At 47.8% G+C, this 16,678-nt stretch overlaps 2 protein-coding genes and 1 long non-coding RNA gene across 4 annotated transcripts in view; 1 reads left to right on the top strand and 2 right to left on the bottom strand.

Annotated features, from left to right (window-relative positions):
* The window catches only part of SYN3 (synapsin III), a 484,704-nt gene that overhangs the window by 285,545 nt on the left and 182,481 nt on the right, over window positions 1–16,678 (bottom strand). The gene's annotated exons all lie outside the window — the stretch shown is intronic.
* Window positions 1–16,678, top strand: part of TIMP3 (TIMP metallopeptidase inhibitor 3) — a 60,250-nt gene that overhangs the window by 13,162 nt on the left and 30,410 nt on the right. The gene's annotated exons all lie outside the window — the stretch shown is intronic.
* Window positions 48–4,501, bottom strand: LOC123333229. The gene is made up of 2 exons (XR_006550441.1): window positions 3,773–4,501; window positions 48–278 (listed from the first exon to the last, which is right to left on the bottom strand). It is a non-coding gene; the product is annotated as an uncharacterized LOC123333229 (long non-coding RNA).

The raw sequence follows: 16,678 nt of genomic DNA, 5'->3' as shown, positions 1-16,678 counted from the left end.
AACATGTGTCTCCCTAGTCTCTTGTTTTCCCACTTTGGAGGAATGAGTGGGTACTAAAATCATTTCTTTATTGCAATACAAACACCAAAATAGTGGGAAAATATGATAAAACTAGTGATTTATCTTTGGCTTGGGAGTGGGGAAGTGATAGAAAATCATGCTGACCATGGACAACTGAATAGTTCACATCCCTTTGGAAGGGGATAGCTGCTATCAGCTCCAATCTATCAGAGTATGATGAGTCCAGTGCTGTCAGATTTCCAGTCTCTGAAGATAACCTAGAAATCCAAGATTTTAATGTGAAATCTTATTTTTAAATGCCAGCACAATTAAAAAGAAACACACACACACACATACACATGTGTGAGCCAAACAAAACATCCCTGGGCTAGTTTCAGCCCTATGGATCACCAGCTTTGTGACCTTTGTGATCCAGATAATTTCCTGCATCTCCTTTGGGTTGTAGGATCTCTGAATGAATAAAACTAACTGCTTTCTCAGGCAAAATGATATACCTATCCTCTGTGTCTGCAGAGAATACTGTTCATATGCTTGTTATCACACTTCTTGCACTTTCTGATGTGGTTAAGAACACAGGTCTTACGGCCTGGCTCAAACCTTAGCTCCATTAACTGATAGCTCTACAGTCCTGGACAAGTCAGTTCTCTCAGACTCCTTTTTCTTATCTGTAAAATGAAAGATGCCGTAAAGGACTCTTAACCTGCTAAGGTGGTGGGAGAATGCATTTAGGTGATGGGCATCACCGGCTTGGCCCACTGCCTGGCGTGTAGTGAGAGGACTGGATGCATGTCAGCCATTATCTTATTCCCATTTGGTTTCTCCTCCTGGACAGTGAGCCCGCTCAGGACAGGGAGTCACACCCTACTCTCCACTGCCCAGGGCATAGTAGGCACGTGATAAGAGGGTCTTGAATGAATGAAGACATTGGAGGAAGAGCCTTCTAGCCTTTCCAGGCAATGGTACACTTAGCTTGTGTGTGTGTGTGTGTGTGTGTTTGTGTGTGTGAAAGAGAGCGAGAAAAAGGAAAATCAGGTTCGACATGTTGGGTATGACCAGCTCAATGAAAAAAAAAAAGGCTGTTCTAAGCTGCGGGGATAGGAGATAGAATGCTAACTACTGGTGGTTGTCTTGGGGAAATACAGCCAAGCTATTGCCCATTCTTTTCCAAACAGAAGAGACGAGATGGCATGGAACCCAGAATTCATATGTTGAACCTTGGGTGCTTAACATCATGGGCACTTTGGCAGCTTGACAGATTTTATTTATTCAGGGCCCCTTTAAGCCAGAGAAGATTCCTAGAGGCTCTTAAAATTTAATGCCCCACCTGGATAGTTAACATCTGTGTTTTATTTTGTTTAAAAAAGTTAACCCCAAATAGTTCAAATTCCTTTGGTATCCTTGCGAGAAGAGTTTCTTACTGGGCGACCCACAAGCAGAGGCAGAAAGACTAAGGCTAGACCAGCACCTTCTGGGAGAAATAATACTGCAAGCCGCAAACACAGGCCATGTATGTAATTTTAAGTTTTCTTGTAGCCACACTTGAAAAAAAAGAAAAAACATCCACGACATTAATTTTAATACTGTTCTTAATCCAATATTCCAAAATTTATCTTTCCAATATGTCATCAATGTAAAACATTATCAATGGGGTTTGAATTTTTAAAATTTTTGAAACCCAGTATGTATTTTACACTCAGTACATCTCACTTTAAACTAGTCCCATTTCAAGTGCTTAGTAGCAACCATGGCCACTTCAATTATAGGACAGCACAAGTCAAGACAGTATTTGTGAATGGGAACCATCTTTTTTCTCTCCTAGTTATTTTATGAGCTATGCACGGAGATGTGGGAAAACTGGAGGTGCATTGGGGTTACTGACTAAGCTTTGCTACAGGTGACTTTTCCGGCCACTGGTCCCTGTGTTGTGATACTGTGGAAGCCACGTGACTCCTGCTCTCACTTGACAAATGGGGAACTGAGATCCAGAAATGTGGAGGAGTTTGGCCTAATATATAAAAGCTGGAAATAGGATACTACTACTACTATCTGACAGCAACAAACATTTATTCCAAGAACTTTTCATGCATTATTTCCAAAAACTCTCATCACCACCCAATGAGAAAGCAGTCTTATTTATATTTTGCAGATCTCAGTTTAGAGGAAATTTAAAGTGGCTAATATGTATTCACAGCTGTTCTAAGAATTTTATATGTGTATTATAGTAATTCTACTATTTAATATAAACTTTCATATTAGGAATTATTATCACCATCATTCCATTTAACAGATGGGAAAACTGAGGCTGAGAGAAGCTAAGTAACTGACCTAAAAGGCAGCTCATATACAGTGGAGTCAAGATTTGAGCCCAAGCTGCCTGATTCCAGAGTCTGAGCTTTTAATCACAACTTATGCCCAAGGTCACCCAGCCATACACAAAGGCACAGCTGGTATTCGAGTTGGGATGTCTGTTTCCTGTTCATGGTCTTTCTTTACCATCCCACTCTACTGCCTGCATCGCAGCCCTCTTGATTCCTAGCACTTTCTGCCTTGCTGTGTTGCCAGTAAGGATCAGAACAGGAAGGCTCTCGACTCCTACAGTGGTTGAAGGGTCCAGGAAAAACAGGCACATCCCTTCTGGTTTGGCTGATCCCAGGCTGCTCCAGCCTATGAAGGCCAACTGCTTGGCCCAGTGGAGGAGGGTGTGAAGAACACTTGTCTTTTCTGCCTTCCCAGTTGGGCGAGGTCAGTGTACCAGGTTGGAAAGAGGTATGCGCCTAATTGCATGGGGGCCGGGAGGCTGGGAGGATTAACACTCTCTAAATAGACATCAGGAAACTAAGAATAGCTTTGCTGCCTGGAAATTGATGGGTATTCCTGACCACAGGCTATCCCATTTAGTAGGTGCTCAATAAATGCGATGCGGTGAACTACAGAAATAAACAAATACTGAAAATGGGTCATTGGGAGAGCCCTAAGCCAGTGACTCTATTCTCTGTATAAAAAGGAATTTATACTGAGGTTATTTGAGTCTTCCTTCAGGCTGGAGACCTCTGTTACCTTTATTTGTCTACTTTTTTAGTCTCAAGGCCAGTGTCTTTATTTTTGGCCAGAAGAACAGCAGGCAGTTAGAATGCCAGGGAAAGACAAGTGGAGTTATTTTCTGGCTTGTTGCCTGCTGTCCCACCAGGCTGGAAAGCTGGCTATTACTTCCTTTTGTCTTATCATCAAGATTTCATGTTCCCTAGAGCACTTTGCAGATGCCAGTCCCCCTGGAGCCTGAAGGTGGGAACCTCCAAGTTTGCCATCAGGCCTGGATCCGTCTTCTAACACAGAACTCCTGGGTCCTTACCGAGGGTTACTTCATTGTCTGGTTCCAAAGAATTGAGGTTGCCTTCCTGGCAGAAACTCCTAGCACTACCACCTCTTGTAGTTTATCAGGTGAGCTGTGAGAATAGGGGCAGGGAGGATTTCCTTGTACTGTGGGAAAGCCTAAAGCAGTGTTTCCCAGGGCATGATTCTCCGAATACCAGTTGTAAGAAATGCTGTTTCAGCCAACACATTTAGGAAAGCTATTTCCTGTATTATCCTTTGGAGATGCCCAATGACCATCAGCAGAGTAAAGGCTCTGACAAGTCCTGCTGCATGGTAGCCTGTTTAGCTCTGTTGAACCCAGTGTTTCCTAAACGTATCTAATCCAGGAATTAATTTTTCCCAAGAAGGACCTACATCATTGCTGAGGGAAGTTGCTCACCTGGACTTGCTGAACAGAAATGGCTGCGTCAGTGTTAGTGGCACCTTATAGGGGCTGCAAGACAAAGGAGGAAAGGAGGAGAGACCCTCAAGGCCAAACACGGCCAGATTCAAGTTTCTGTTCTCTGCCCCTGACTTGTTTTACAACCTTAGTTGGCCTGGTCCTAGGCACACATCAGATTTGTAAACCCTAGTATCTTGCATACACCCTTAGGGGCTTGATGGAAGGAAAATGTGGCCACGTGAAGCATTTATGACTTGAAGGTCTGGGCCACAAGTACTGTGGAGAGAAGGTCATGAGCAGCCAGGGAGACATACCTGTGTCCCCACCCCTGGTCCCCATGTGGTCTTAGCCTGAGCTGTCACCTCTCTGATCTGCAGTTCTCTTAGATGGGGGTTGTACCATTTTACAGACAGCAGCCTCTCTGAGAGTCTGGTTAAAGCTACACATTTCTAGAGGTTCAGAAGAGACCTTCTCTAAGGCCATCTATATAAACAATCCTCCACCCACCCAATTCAGAGCACTTGTCTAGAGAATCCCTGAGTTGGTGATGCTGTGTTAAGACAAAACAACAAAAATAACAGCCTAACAATGTGAAATTGTCTGAAAGTTAGTGGCTTTTCATATTCAGTGGTTGCCTGTAATGTTTTGGTAAATGACTGGATTGGATATTTTGCCTTAGTCCACACAGGATTGGAGATGATCAACTAGGGATTCCATTTCATAGTTTGTGGCTCTGGGCAAAACAAGGATAGACACTCCCAGCCTTTGCAGCGGGTCCAGTACCTTTATGCTGCTGTGCTGTGCTGAGTTGCTCAGTCATGTCCAACTCTTTGAGACCCCACGGACTGTAGTGAGCCAGGATCCTCTATCCATGGGATTCTCCAGGCAAGAATACTGGAGTGGGTTGCCGTGCCCTCCTCCAGGGGATTTTCCCAACCCAGAGATCAAACCCAGGTCTCCCACATTGCAGGCAGATTTTTTACCATCTGAGCCACCACAGAAGTCCCCAGTATGTTCATATTGGTACCAAGTAAGTCTTGACTAGCCAAGGTCCTGGGGGCCAGTATGGGGTGTAGAAAAAGGGGGCCAGTGCCCCTGAAGGATAGGGCCCTAGACCTGGCTCTGCTCACTCTGGCTGTGTGATTCCAGGTAACTCATTTCCCCTTTGGGCACCCTTGATACAGTTAATGAGAGGTCTTGGACCCTAAGCATTGACCATTCTGACCCCAGCTTTCAAGGTATTTAAAAGGGCGAGGGGAAGCAAAGAGCAGTGTGGGGCTGGCAGAGGCAAAAGGCTGGGTGTTTGCTCTCCCTGCCCCCAGAGTTAGGCCCCCAGCCCCTGCATCGATAGCTCCCATCAGAAAGCCCACAGTGACTGTGGCCAGACTAAGGAAAAGCCTGAGGATGACTCAGCTTTTACCTTGGCCTGGGGAAGGGGACAGTGCTGGTGAACGGGACAGTGCTGGTGAACAGCAAAAGGTAGGACTCTGAGGCGGGGAGGAATGTGGGCTGGGGAGGGATTCCCTGTCCTGGGGCTCTGAGGTCACTGGCCAGGCAGGCGGTGGATTCCCAGCCAGAGGGGTCATGTGGCCCCTGTCACTCCTCCTTACCCCCTCCTTCATAATTTCCTATTTCCTGTCTCCTTCTCCTCTGACACGGTTATAAATAACTCCAAGGCTGCCCTGTGGGCTTAAACATAGGTGAGGAAAGTGGAGGGCATGAAGGTGGAGCTGCATCTGCACTTGGCCAGGGGTGACAGGGTTTCAGGTTGCTCAGGGGAATTTGGTTTCCTTATTTTTTCCACTAAGGAGTGAGGTAGTAAAAGAGGAAATAATCTGTTAGCTTGAGGCTTGGCCTCCCTTGGGCCAGTGCTGGGTTATGCCTGCGAGGAGCTGCTGCTCTGATGACTGCAGACCCCCGGGGCCACGGGGCTGAGAGGCTTAGAGAGAAGGCATCTCAGGATACTAAGAGGGCCCGGCACCATGTCGGGAGGACCAGTGGTGTCCTTCTGAAGCCCTATCTGGTTCCACGTGGGAAGATGAACAGGCAAGAGGCTGTGTGTCACTTTTCTTCTTCAGCTGCCATTCATTGAGACCACTAGGCCTGGGCCTCAGTCACCATCATCTCCCAGTCTGGCTGCCTCTGCCCAGCTTTAAAGGACTGTGTGTAAGTCCACAAATACATTCACTATGGATGCACTCACTCCTCGAACAAAGATTTATTGAGCATCTACTATGTTCCAGGCACTGGACAAGGTACTGAGGCCACTGAGAAGAACTGGCCATAGCCCCTCTGTCAAGGCCACAGCTCAGCCTGTCCCTCTTTTGGCTGTGGCTCCTTTCCCCACACTTGCAACTTGGACAGATGAATACTTAAGGGAAGCACATGAAAGGGCCCCCTTTCCCACCTTATCTTTTGTTTCCCAAGGTTCAGAAAACAGAAAAGGGGGGATCTGAAGTGGCCAGTGTAATAACTTCCTTATAACCCATTCGCTGCCTGACTCCTTTCTCCCCATGGGCCCACGGAAGCTCTTACAATCATGATGTGATGGTTTCTTGTGGTACCCATCCTACTTCAAGGGCTTCCTTGGAAACTCATTTTTCTTCTGGAGCCCAAGAGCATTGGGACCTCTTTCTGTGTGGTGTGTGGCTTGCGCTGCCAGCACCTAGACAGGATGTCTTTGATTCACATGAAGGTGCACGACAGGAGTCATTCCTGACTCAGCAAGTGAGGGGAGTCAAATCCCTTGCCGTGTCAGGTCCTCTCTGAGACTGGCTCTGTGCCTAAGACCATCCTCATTCCTTCTGGACATGACTATAGGTCATTCCCAGTATTCTTTCTTTTTCCACTGTGGTGTGTGTGGGTGGTCCTTGCTCTGCCTTCTAACCATTCTGCTGCAGCTCCTGGTACCACCTCAAGACCTGGAAAAGCTACACCTAGGGACAAGGCCTGGAATCAGGAACCAATAAGCATCCAACTCATTGGTATATTTTTTTAAAATCTCATTTAATTTTAGGATGAGGGGCAGTCTTCAGAGTCAGTCTGAGATCTTTCCTGATTCACGTTTCATTGGAACATCTTGATTCTGCAACATGCTTACAGTGATGGGCACAGACTCTGGAGAACCCAGTCCTGGCATCACCAGGACCTGGTAACTTCCAGATGCCAGGAAGCACTGGTAAGAGGTGGGGAGGGCTTGGGAGTCTGGGATATATTCTGGGGTAGAGGATCACAGAAGCTCACTCACATCTATTTGTGATCCAAGTCTACAGATGTTGGTTCTTGGAAGGAGGAAAGAATTTACTGGACAAGAAGTACTGTGTGAATGATAAAGAAGCTCGGCAGGTTTTGCCAGACATTGCTAATTAATTCTCTCGCTGCTTATTTTATAGATGATAAAAGTTAGGGAGAGACGTGTTAATTGGCTTCAAGGCCCCTGAGCCAAACATGACCACTCTGAGAAATCCAGGTGACTTCACGCTTTTCCATCTCTCAGCCCAGCACTAGAGATTTCTGGACATGAAGAATCCTTCCATAGGTCTGACTGGAGACACAGTGGAGGGTGTTAGAAAGAGCTGGAGCTTAAGTTAAACAGACTTGAAGTTGAATCTCAGCTCTGTCTTTTATTTATGACTTTGTGAATGGAGGAAGGATGGCTGGAGATTTCTGCTCTAGTTTTAGGGCTGGTTCTGGGATCAGAGAATTAAAAATGTCAGCTCAAATGGAAAAACAGAGGCCCAGAGAGGGGAGAGGGCCTTCCCCAGGGTCACACAGCTGGTGGGGAGCAGGAGAGGCAGCTCCCAGGGGCTGCATTCCTGGGCCAGCTAGTTATCACTGCCCTGTCACCCTGCACCCTCTAGGTGAGAGACACTTTGGAAAGGCTGAGGGACCTCTGTGGGGCGCCCCGACACTCATGGCCCCACGCTGCCACTTTTGATCACTCTGAGAGAAGCGGGAACCGTCCCCTCCATCCTTTCCCCACTGCCAACAACTAGTTTGTTTCCTGTGCTGATGCCTTTGGGGATTTCCAGATAATGTCCCCGGTCTGCCCAGAGCCATGCAGAGAATCCTGGCACTTGCATTCCCATCCTCATGGAGTTTGGTCTGTAACCTTCACGGACTGCTGATGGGAAGAGAGACTGGTGTGGCCTCTTTGGAGGATAGGCTGGCACAAAGAACCATGAGCCTCAAAGCTGTGCAGACACTTTAACCAGCAATCTCACTTCTAGAAATCTAGTCCAAAAAAGTACTTAAGCAACGGAGTCCATGGCTGCTTTGTTTATAATTACACACACACAAAGGGTTAATCTAAATGTCTGTCACAAAGAGATTGCTTTCATTGTGCTGTATCCATACAGTGGTCTACCAGGTAGCCATATAGTAACTTGAGGTAGTCTCTGTTTAATGATGTGGAGAGATTCCCATCATAATTCCCATGATGTGGAGAGATTCCCCTAAGAGATTTACTTTTGAGTAAAAGAAACCAGTTTGTTTAAAAAAATGATATGAATATTTATATAAATGCTTAGAGGAAAGTTTTAATGTCTATATACCAAAACATCAGCAGTAGTTATCTCTGCTTTGTGAGACTTTAGGTGATTTTAATTTTGACTGTTATATTCTCAAAAATGAAATTTCACAATGGTGACACATTATTTTCATAATCAGATAACAGAACAATGGTGGGAAGGTAAGGACTCAGCAGAGCCCCTGGATCTGGGTGTATAGCATGGTTGTGGGAAGGCAGCAGTGACCCCCTGCTTTCCCGGCACTCACCTTCGGCTCCTGGTTAAGGTGGGGTGAACTCCTGTGTCTTGTGGTGGGTTCCCTGGGAACTCCTGTTGCCCATCTCTCCTGCTCCTGAGGACCTGAGCTGGGCTGCCTCTGTCTCTGACGGAACTGCAGTGGGTGGGACCTGCTGGCACTTGCCACAGGGGATATAGGAGGGGGTGTTCTTGTTAGGGGCTGTGGGGAGGGTGGGTTTCCTCTGCTTCTCTTCTAAATAGATAAGACAGATTTGTACCTGGGGGTTGCCAAAAAGAGTAACCTCTGAGAAACCAGGATGCAGTGGGCCCTCCCTGTCCCAGCCCAGAAGTGGCCAGGGTGCTGTGGATTGGCACAGGGCCCGCCAGGCATCCCTCCAAGCCTGGCTGGCCCTGGGACTCGGTGAGCCAACACTGGTGGGAATCGCAACTGGAGGGAAGGAAAAGCGTTGCCAAGAGGAGCTTGGGCCCTGAATCCTGGGCTGTGGACACAGCACTGTGACTGGCTGAGGTCGAAAGAGATTTGATGGCCTCTCACGGGGGTGGGGAGGAAACTGCTCTCAGAGTGAAAAGACCTGAGTGGACTCCTTGGTCACCCGTGCTGCCTTAGGCAGGTCAGTTGACCTCAGAGCCCCCATCTTCAAACCTATGGAACGGGGTGTGCCTACAATCCCTGTCATGTGGTGACTGTAGAGTAAGTGATGGAGTGGTATCTTAGGAAGGCAGTACCTAGAAAGATGAAAAGTCAGATATAGAAAGTCAGAGAGCCCTTAAATTCCTCTGAAATGCAGTGCCATCTCTCAATAACTGAGCCAGGCCTTCCTTTAGCACTGGGACAGATCATCATTTCTTCATTGGGCAACCCCAGGGGCAGCAGCTCAGTTGTTTTTGGAGAGGAGGAAAGGGGGGGCGCAGCCTAAGACAATCACGTGTCATACAGGGACTGAGACAGCAGCACCCTGGCTGAAGCTCACTTGGGAACCAGAGGCAGGAGAACCTGGCGAGACCTTTTAAAACTGAGGGAAAATACATATCACTGTAAAATACACGTAGGTTGGGCTTCCTAGGTGACACCAGTGGTAAAGAACCCACTTGTCAACTTAGGAGACACAAGAGACGGGGGTTTGACCCCCGGGTTGGGAAGATCCCCTGGAGGAGGGCACAGCAACCCACCCCAGTATTCTTGCCTGGAGAATCCCAAGGATAGAGGAGCCTGGCAGGCTTCAGTCCACGGGGCCACAGAGAGTCAGACGCAACTGAAGCATCTTGGCACGTCATGTATGCATAATAGGTTTATGCCAAACAAAATCACCAAGTTCAGATTGGTTAGAGGTGTGTGTGTGTATGGTACAAATTTCCTGTACACATATAGAAGGAAGTTACTTTTATTAGTTAAACAGATTATTATTATGAGTTTCTTCATAAGAAACTTTCTGGTCTGTTTCCTCTCCTTTTAACATTATTCTTTTGCTTTCAACACTGAGCAGGGAGACGGGGAAGGCAGTTTGCATTCACTCTGACCCAAAGCGACGCTGCCTACCTGTGCAGCATACTAAAATTGCCCACTGCAAGTAGAGAGCTTTCATAAACAGACAAGGGCAGGCAGGGGCAGGAAGGAACCTTGTTTGGGGTGGTGGCCTTAACCACTGACATTGTGACATAAACAGCTAGGCTTCTCCTGGCCCTGCCTGTCCTGAGATGTTTACTCAAACCTTGTAAAAGCTTTGAAATAGCAGGCCTCCCCAATGAGGCAGAAGAGGGATGGGACTCAGGAAGTTCAGGATGTCCTTCCAACTTGATTACTGGCTGGCTTAGGTAAGACAGGGGCTATGGGAGAGGGGATGGGAGGACGTAGGACCTGAGAAACTGTGCCTGATGCTCCTAGTTATGCCGTGTGAGGCTTAGATGTCTGCAGAGTAGCTAGCTTATGAGTAGGAAAGATGTGCTGATTTGGACTGAATTAGCATCAAAATGATGTGTTTAAAAAGTGGTGAGAACTTCTAGATCCAGAGGAAATAATCAGGTAAGTATGCTAAGATGTGTATGTGTATGTGAATACATGTTTATATATGTGCATAAACATCTATATGTATATACATGTATGTATACACAAGCATGAACACACAAGGATGTTTATCACAGAATTGCTTATAGAAGCGCAGTATCTACACGACTGCAACAATACAGCTCTTCAAAGGAATGAGGCAGACCCAGATGGACTGATATATTAGGACTGAAAAGAAACTCAGATCACCAGCAAGTTTGTTCTGTATGATTCTATGACTGGGGTGGGGAGGAAACCTATATCCATAGGCTTATATGAGGAAAAAGACTGAAGGTAACATAAATATGAAGCATAGTTGCAACCGAGCAGTGCAGGTTTTAAAAATTCTTATAGTTTTCTTTTTGTTTCCTTCTTTTTTCCCCCCAAATTTAATTTAGTAAAGCTGCATTACTTCTGTAAGAAAGAAAGAATGTAAGATAATAAAAAGCCTGGGTAAAACCCCAGAAAACTTGCAGGCAGTGTGTGGACCAGGAGCTACAGCAGAAAAATAGATACCTTGATCTCATTTTGCCAAATTCCAGCTGTAAGGTCTTGGGAAATTCCAGTGCCCCCAGTCTACAGATGACAGGCAACTGAGGTCCCAAGATATTAACACATAATTTCTTTTAAACTGTATACTCAGTACAAGTCATCTTATTGATTATTCTCCTCTCTGAACTCCCTGGCATTTTAGCTGTAATACAGTTATTACATTTTAGCTGTAATACAGTTTACTATGCATCTTCAGATTCCCAAAATATTTACTAAATGCCAGTGTCCACCATTGAGCCCAGAAGGCCCGGCCTGTGAGTGAGTGAATGAAGGCAGGCATGGAGTCCGGCCCCTTCACGTCTGCTCTCCTACTGGGCCCCCCAACGGCTCTGAGAAGGTGCTGCCACTCTAACTCTCTTACTCCACACTTGAGGAAATCTAGAGGTGGAGGTGGGACTTGAATCCAGAGCTCCAGCTTCCAAGGCAGCGCTCCCAACCCCAGCAGAAGGAAGAGGGCTGGAAGCCAAGATGCCTCCAAGCTCTCCTCCTCTTCACTTCCTCTGAGCACTGGGACATTCTCTCGGGGGAGTGGCTCTGCAGATCATGACCCTTGCAAGGATCCTTACGAGGGATCCACTCTGAAATTAAAAATCCCTAAGTGAGCAAACACTGAGCTTTCCTGCTCTTTCCTTCCCAGTCCTGAAAGTGAGGCCAGGAGAGAGGAGCTTCTGCCAGGAGTTCAGCGAGTGAGTGTGCATGGAGTGTCAGCTTCTCTCCATTGCTGGGTGTTAGCTTACCCCCGACTGGCACCAGCAGGGAAAACGGAGTCAGGCGGGGCTGAGAGCAAAGCTCCTGGCTTAAACATGTGAGCTCATCTGGACCGGACAGCTGCCTAGCTCAGGCAGGGCAGAATCTGCCGCCCTACCCTGTTTCCTTGAAATCCATACAGGGACATGGTTCCAAGTAGCTGGTGCCAGGCCCTGCAAGCTCCTACTTGTAAAAATGGATTTTAAAACATGTGAGGATATATGCTGCTCCTCGTGCCTCTGGACTTCTCTAGGTGTCAGCATTAATCTCATGGGAGCCTGAAGTGACCCTGGGAAGTGGGCAGGGAAGGGGTGGTGATGACTATAATCAATTCCCTTGCTTTCACTCCAGGCCTCCCTCCACTCTATTCTCCAAAAAGCCGCCAGACTGACCTTTTAAATGTGTCATCTGATCTTGGTAATGCACTGCTTAAAGCCTTCCAGTGGCCTCCCAACTCAATGAGTTCTAGAATGCTATACAGGATCTGGCCTTTGTCTCCCCTTACCTTGCTGTGGCTACATTGGCCTTCTGGCTGTTCCCTGAATGCTCTGTGCTCCACATTTGTCCCTGTCTCATGGCCCTTGAACTCGTTGTCCCCTGTCCCTGGAATACAGTATCCTTAGATTCTCACAAGCTGGCTTCTGCACATCATGAAGGTGTCAGCTTGGGTGTCACTTCCCCAGAGGCTTTGCCTGACCACCCTGTCTTATAATACCACCCACTACTCCCATTCTCTACCTCCTTTTCTCCTAGTACCTGACACCTTATTGGATCGTTGTTTGCTGTTTTGTCTCCTCTACCATTATTTAAGCACCCAGACAGTAGAGACCTCATTTGTCTGGTTCAGTGCTTAGAACATACTTGCAACCCTGATATTTGTTAAATGTAGGAATGAATGCTCTTTTGATAGATGAGGAAACTGAGGCTCAGACAAGTGAAGAGTCTTGCCCCAGTTTACACAGCTAGCAAGGGCCAATGATGGACTCCAACTTAATACCTGTGTTCCAGCCTAGAGTGGGCAAAACTCAAGAAAGAGGGTTCTTACAGGGCCACTTAGGAGCAGACAGCCTCTCGGACAACATTCTTTTCTGTTGATGTGAAGCAACAGATCTTTCAGAGACATAGGCCTCTGGGAGATTCTGCCATCTGTTGGCTGCCGCGGTAGAGCCTCTGAAGGAGGTCAGCAATCCAGCCACTCGCCAACTGGTGAGTATCCGGGAAGGAAGGACCAGAATTTAAAGAAGCCTCTCCTGCCCACCTAGATGAACTTCTCAGACCACAGGCAGGGCCATATGGACTCATAGATTTCTTAAGGGCCACTATGGAAAATCTAAAGCTGAAACTCCAGTACTTTGGCCACCTCATGCGAAGAGTTGACTCATTGGAAAAGACTCTGATGCTGGGAGGGATTAGGGGCAGGAGGAGAAGGGGACAACAGAGGATGAGATGGCTGGATGGCATCACTGACTCGATGCACGTGGGTCTGAGTGAACTCCGGGAATTGATGATGGGCAGGGAGGCCTGGCGTGCTGCGATTCATGGGGTCGCAAAGAGTCGGACACGACTGAGCGACTAAACTGAACTGATGGAAAATCTTTGCTTCCCAGTTGGGGAAACAGGCCCAGGGATGGGGTTGACTTGCCCGTGGCTGCCCTGTGGTTAGTGGTCCAGGTGGCTGGCACCATGGTTTTGCAACCCAGCTGGGATTGATTGTCTACCCACCGCAGACTGGCCAGACTGGCCCTGGGAGACAGCATGCATCACCCTCCCACACGCATCGCTTCCATGTGTTTGGCTCCCTCAGCACACTGCACTGACCCTTTCCAGATTCAGTGCTGGGGCCAGCAGAGGTGGGGGGTGTTAGGGCCAAGCTGTGGGAGATAATCACATGAGGAAATGCACTCTTCTCTTATTAGGGGTCCTCAGGGAAGGAAATGGCAGGACAAAAACAAGGATCTTGGGGGACCAATCATTCCTTACTTCCCCACTACCCCAGAAGTTGCCTTGCGGGGTCAGAAGAGACCACTGGTTTGCTCTCTATAGTGGACTTGCACTTGGCACGAGGGACCAGCTGAAACTGGCACCAATTCTACACACCAGAGTGCACCGCTGAATAGGGGGCAGGGATAAAAAAGGAACTGCGCATTTCAGCTGGGCAGCACTTCTGAGTGGGCCCCCGTCCCTACCACTGCTGACTCCAGTCCCAAGCCAGAGATTCAGGAGTTGTGATGAACATTAAAACCGATGCCCTCTTTGATCTGATCCTTCCTTTCTTGATCATGCCTAGTGGTTCAAAGAATTGCCCCCAGCGTACTGTGTCCTGGTGGTGCTGAAAGAATACCAGTAATTGTTACCAAATAGCGGATGGAGTGTGGAGACATGTTCCCTTTGCCCAGCAGGCTCCCAATTGGCACTTCATTACAGCACAGACGGGGGCGGGGGCAGGGGCAGCGTTGGCATTTCCTGTATACCCACACTCAGGCCGGCCGCTTGACCTTGTGACTGATGAGTGCTAGGTGCTCCGACTAGCCAGCATCCAATGTCCCCACCATGGCAGGGCCACCCGCCTCCTGTTTCATGAAAACGACCCCGGTTTCCTTCAGACCCTAATTGGACTGCATCTGGCCTTTTGCTCTACCACGGCCTCCCCACAGGACGCTGGCTGCGGGCCGTTCCCCCCTCCGGCCAGAACAATGCCGGGCTCTGGTCGCTGACCCCAGCCCAAGCAGGCCTGCCAACTCCATGGCTCCCAATCCTCACTCTGCACAGCAAGACTGGCTTCCCATACACACAGCTTCTCTGCAAGGAAGGTTTGGGGGCTACCCCCACACTCTGACCGACCACTTCAGGCCCATCCAAACTCCTCCCACCTCTGGGTAGAGAGGGACCAAGATGTGACCCAGAAGGACTTAATTACTCATCAGCATTTCTAGCAATGCTTCCTCCTGCTGCCTCCTGCTGGGCCTCTCTGCATGGCTGTGGGGCGTTCATTCCACTTGGACTGATACCAGTCACTGCCCCTTGCTCAACCTGACCTGAAATCACAATGCCCTGAACAAGAGTAAGTGGGGCAGCCAATGTCTCATGAAGGGAAGACTGGCAGCTAGGCTGTGAGCTCGCCATGCCCCATGTGGGGCTCGGCTAGTATTCTACATTTTCTTTTCTCTTTTCTTGGAACCGCTTCTTTCTCTCTCTTGCTGTCCTCCAGCCTCTTCACTGCCTTGGGAAAGGGGGCCTCTCATGAAACAACAATTACCACCATCGTTTAATAAGCTTGTGGCTTTCCAGGCACTATGCAGAGTTCCTTATATTCAGGGTCTCACTTCATCCTGACAACCCGCAGAAGCAAATGATTTGTCTGAGAGTCTGCAGCTTGTAGAAGCTGGAACTGAGAGTCAACCTTAGGTTCTTTGTTGCTCAAGTCCTCATGTTCTTGACCACTACATGACGTGTCTCTCTTTCACAGAAAATGTAGCATCTGCTAAACCCTGCAACAGACCCTTCTGAAATTGCCTTTGACCTTTTTTATTGGGTCCTCTCTGCACAGATCATGCACAGGCAGTTGGGACGAGATATGCAAATTAAAATCCCAACTGAAAATATCAGAGGGATCTGCCAGCACCCCTGCCACAGTTATATGTTTGCCCCCATGACGAACTGGAGTCCCACAGCCATTTCCTGTACCCCAGCTTCAAGAGCCAGCGACACGGATCGGAGTGTATCTGCCTTGCACTTCTTGGTGGCCTCTGCTTCTCCCAGTGGATTCTGCAAGGTGTTTCCTGTAGATCTTGCTGACAGTCTTTGCTGGCACGTAGCAAAATCCGCCCAGAACATCATGATCTGTTGGCCTTTGCCTGGACCGGGTTTTGTTTTTGTTTGGTCTTTAAAAAAAAAAACAAAACCCTCTCCCCCCCGCCCCCCAACCCTACAACCAGGGGCGTGGGAGCGGGAGGGAGGAGGACAGAGATGAAGGTAAAAATACTGACAGAGTGAAAAATATTGAATATTCCTTCTGTTTCAAAAATAGAAACCTCTGGGGCTAGGATGGAGCTTGGCTGGGTTCAGGCTGGATTGAGGTTGGAGTTGAGATCAAGGTGGCAGGCTTCTATGCCTCACAGTACACCCTTCAGGAAGAGGTTAGGGTTCAGGTTGGGTAGAAAAGAAACTCCCTCTTATTTTAAGAACAGCTTTTCTGAGCAGCTCAAGGAGCATTTGAAATAAGCCATCCAGGGAAGATGGGGGTAGATGGTGCCCCATCACACTTGATAGGAGACCTAGATGGACCCAGAGGAGAGGTGAGTTGTTTAAGGTTACTCAGAACACTGGAGTGGGCTGGAGAATCCACACATCTATTAGATCACTATCTTAGCTGCTGTGAAACTAAACCAGCAGGGCAAGGGTGACTGAGTTTTATCTTCATGGATGTGGCATATCCCCAGTTAGTACATGTGAGGTCATTAGAGCATAGTCCCCATGGAGATGCCATCCTGGAATCATTTTTATTTATCTTGGATTAATATACAATTGGGGGGTTAAAGGCAGAAGCCTTCTTCTCAGCATTTTTAGACTCCTTCTGTAGGTAGATATGGGGCCACTCAGAGGAGGAGGCCTGACCTGGCATTAACATACAGTGCTCCCATAATGACTTTAACCACTGAAATTATCCCAGGTTTATTGACATTCCTGGAAATAAACTCTTTACTGGACTGTCAGCCTGAAAAATAGTATGTTACTACAAAAAAATAAGATAACGGCTCATAAAGAAAACAGATTGGTGAGGGTGACTCAAATTGTGCA

The sequence above is a fragment of the Bubalus bubalis genome, chromosome 4, assembly GCF_019923935.1.
Source record: "Bubalus bubalis isolate 160015118507 breed Murrah chromosome 4, NDDB_SH_1, whole genome shotgun sequence".
In the NCBI taxonomy this organism is placed as follows: Eukaryota; Metazoa; Chordata; class Mammalia; order Artiodactyla; family Bovidae; genus Bubalus; species Bubalus bubalis.
This window is presented reverse-complemented; position numbering and strand designations above follow the sequence as displayed.